Genomic DNA, 4148 nt, shown 5'->3' with positions numbered 1-4148 from the left:
AATACTAAGTTTTTTCATAATAGTTCCAAATAGAGAAGGGCTATCAATCGTATTACATCTATCAAAGGCAGGGATGGGCTCACAAATAATTCTCTTGAGGAGATAATTTTGGAGGCACCCTCTTATTTTGAATAAATATACAACAATGGAGTTAGTTCCAATATGTTTTTCCAACAAGATGTTCTTGCCAATATCCCAAAACTAGTCTCTAGGGAGAAAAATATTCATTTGCAAAAAAAGATATCTAAGTCAGAAGTTCAATAATCTCTTAATCAAATGAATCTGGGTAAAGTGTCAGGTCCAAATGGATATATTACTAAGGCAATGGAAGGAGTCAATAATGTAGGTAACACTTTTATTGCTCTTATTCCTAAAAAGGAAAATGTGGACTCTTTTAATTGTTTTAGGCCTATTGCTCTATGCAATACTCTATACCATCTCTTTACCAATATTATGGCCTCTAGGCTCCTGAATTTTATTTCTAGTCTCATTAGTGAGAATTAAATATAATTTGTCCCTGGAAGATCTATATATGATGGTATCATAATAGCCCAAGAAGCTATTCATTCTGTTCAAAGCAATAGATACCCTAGTGTGTTAATTGAGTTAGATATTAGTAGAATGGAATTTTTTAATGTAAAATTTTAGAAGCATATGGCTTCTCAAAACAATGGGGAGAGTTAATCCTTGAATGTACCTCAACTCCAAAAATGTATATTTTAGTAAATAGCACCCCGATTGGATTTTTTAGTATCTCTCATGGTCTAAGACAAGGGGACCCAATATGCCCCTTCCTTTTTATTTCAATGGCATACATGTTAGGAAGGTTAATTTATCAAGCCTCCCTAAGGGATATTAAAGGCATCCACATTACTAGTAACCAAGATCCCACTACTCATCAACATTTTTTAGATGGTACTATGTTATTGTTACTTAATTTTTGCATGTGTAAAAATTTAAGCATGCATGCAATGAATATAATAGAATTGATTTTTCATTTCATTTAAATAAATAGAAATGTCCTTGTATTTATTTACTTTCAAATATACATTGACATTTTCAAATAATGAAATGAAATGATATGCTGAAAAGAAATGATCTCACACAAGCCGTGAGTATAGCTCACTGTATTAATTTTCTTTCATAAGGAAAAACATGAACAGATACATCTGAATGAAAGAAATAAAGAGTAGAGATAACCATTCATTGCCTGTTGCTTTGACTAGTTATGCACTCTTTCCCCGGCGCAGTAGAATCCAGCTCCAAGCTTCACATGATCTCCAGTCTGCAAAAAACATGAAAACAACTGATGTTAGATCCCGAAGGATCTAAGCAATGGCTAGCTATATCTACAACTACATACTCTATCTGTCGATGCATTTCGTCACGAAAAAAAAGTAAGCTAAAAGAAATAAAAGTTATTTATGGGTGTCACGAGCCCGTGCTCGAACCTCGTAAATAATATGCCATAGGGTACAAAATATTACAACAAAAGAATTAATGATTGATAGCATTGAAATGTATAACTTACTGCAAAAAAGCATGGACATGATTGTTTCCTTTGATGAAAACAACAATTGACTGGAAATTATAACAATGACAACAGACACATCATGATATGAGAATGGTGAAGTTGTGGGTGTAATTTATGTGACAAGTGATGCTACGGAGATATCAGTAGTACTAGAGTTGCAAGCTACAATTCATTTGCTAGTCAGGATCGGAATATGAGTGATAGCTTTCAAAGAGGAAAATGGCCATTGGTGAAATGATAATGGAAAAATTGTCGATGTGCACAATTGCAGATAAAAGACGTGTATTGAAAAGGATGAGCTCTTACACTTCATGGGTTAACAAAAGATAAATAGAGAAAGAGAAGATTCATTAATCATTCCAAATGCCTATAGAGAAATATATCTTTATGTTTCTCATATATCTCTGCAGAAGGATTTGATGCATCATGGATCGAGTTGGACATACAATTCCAAATGAAATTTTGACTTATGTAACAACAGTATATAATGGAATTGCTTAGAGCTGGGCAAGTTTCCTGACTAGAATCCCATACGTCACAGTATAGATGCTCTCCAAGCCCTCTGGATGCAATCGGGACCTTTAAGTTTTAAAATCTGAGCAAGTATAGTCAAAACAAGTGCAAAATATAAAAACCAATTCAATTTAGTCTCAAAGGGAGATCTTGCAATCAAAATGTTGATCACAGAATTTCAATCTGAGCAACACATAAATCAAAAAGAGCTCATGTAAGACAGTGTACAACAATTGATTGGAAATTACAGCAAAGATTTAGGGAAAATGAAGTAAAACCTGTTTGTACATCACAGAGATTTAAAATTGCATAACAGTAGATTCAATCGGTATGTAACAGCAGTGAACCCAGTTTCAAAAAATACAAAATGTAACTGGAATCTATATATGTAGTAGATACAGCTTATCTTCAAATACCCACAGCAGAGGAGGAAGTGCAACATGGTGGTCAAGGACTGTATCAACTAGATCTTTGCCTTGGGAAAAATGGGTCAGCTCTATGGAGTTATGAATGATAGAGGCAAATACATATATATTTCTTTGGAAGAAATGAAGGCTGTTGCAGACTACATCAAGAGACAAGGAAGGACTGAACTTGTTGCAACTGTAGTCAAATGAAGAAGGGATTTGGCAGAATACCCGTATTGTTGAAATCTAAAGGCAGATATGATATCAGAAGATATTGAAGCGATACATTTAACTGAGGGTGAGGTGCTAGAAGGGCACATAGATAGGGTGTGGGGTGTAGCATGGAATCCTATCAGCGAAAGTGGGGGAGCTCCCTCTTTTCTTGCCTCTTGCAGTGGTGATAAAACTATCAGAATATGGGAAAACACTCTAGCTCCTTCCAGTGCATCTTCTTCTTGGTTTTGCAAGGCTGTTTTGGAAGAGACACATACAAGAACTATTAGGTCATGTGCATGGTCACTATTAGGTCATGTGCATGGTCGCCTAATGGGAAGTTACTTGCAACAACAAGTTTTGATGCAACAACTGCTATCTGGGAAAATGTTGGTGGTGAATTTGAATGTGATGCATCCTTAGAGGGACATGAGAATGAAGTCAAAAGTGTTTCTTGGAGTGCATCTGGGTCATTACTTGCTACGTGTGGTCATGACAAGTCTATTTGGATCTTTGAAGTCCAACCCAGGAATGAGTTTGAGTGTGTCTCTGTACTACAAGGCCATACTCAAGATGTGAAGATGATACAATGGCATCCTATCCATGAGATTTTGATTTTTGCAAGCTATGATAATTCTATAAAGGTTTGAGTAGAGGATGGAGACAGTGATGATTGGACATGTGTGCAAACCTTAGGTGTTTCTAGCAGTATGCAAATATCATCATGGGCTAAAACCAGTAACATTCAACCATAACGACATGTATTTTGAAATTTTAACAAGTCAAAATGACAGTAGAGTAAAGAATATGATATGTTCATACCTCCAAATAGCAGAAGCGATAAAATTTTCTCTTCTATGGTAGTGGCTTCACAAAAAACCAATGAATCTTCCTCATGGTGGAACTAAAAAAAAAAAGACTCCAGAAACCCTAGTCGCAACTCCAAAAAACTAAATGCGAAAATGACTAACTTTTAGGGTATTCAAACCTCTTCTATGCCCTATGTCATTTTCCATCAAATTTGGAGTCCGCGGGCTATGATGGGATTTTTTTTAAAAATATTTGAATATGGAGTTTGTATCAGGTTTTGTTTTGCATTTGATTCCAATTTTTTTTTAAATGATTAATCATTTTAGTGTTTTGTTTATTTTAAATGCAAAATTAAGGGGATTGTTTTATTATTTCATTTTACGTGGGTTCAATATTGTAAAGGAAAAACATTATAATGATAACTTATAAATTATTTAATGTTTTTCCTATTTTCCATGTAAAAGACAAGAGTCATTGTATGCTCATGTAATGGTCTTTAAGAGGGGAATCAGTTGGGAAACATGTGGAGAGAATATAGGAGGTTGAGTTTGACTTTGCCAAGTCAGTTTGTGGGTCTTTATGACCTGTTAGATCAATTTTGGGGCAGTTTTGAGTGCCTCATTGGGTTCATTATGGGTTAGTAAAGTCTTAGTAGTGATGAGACTTCATTA

The 4148-nt window shown here is 34.9% G+C and overlaps 1 pseudogene; it reads left to right on the top strand.

Moving 5' to 3' along the window:
• Positions 1-324: 324 nt before the first annotated feature.
• Positions 325-3422, top strand: LOC149555948 (putative cytosolic iron-sulfur protein assembly protein 1; annotated as a pseudogene).
• The last annotated feature ends 726 nt before the right edge of the window (positions 3423-4148 follow it).

Source organism: Cupressus sempervirens, chromosome 5 (assembly GCF_028749045.1).
Source record: "Cupressus sempervirens isolate cs-2001-9-10 chromosome 5, ASM2874904v1, whole genome shotgun sequence".
In the NCBI taxonomy this organism is placed as follows: Eukaryota; Viridiplantae; Streptophyta; class Pinopsida; order Cupressales; family Cupressaceae; genus Cupressus; species Cupressus sempervirens.
Note: the sequence above shows the minus strand (reverse complement) of the source record. Positions and strands in the feature narration are given on the sequence as shown.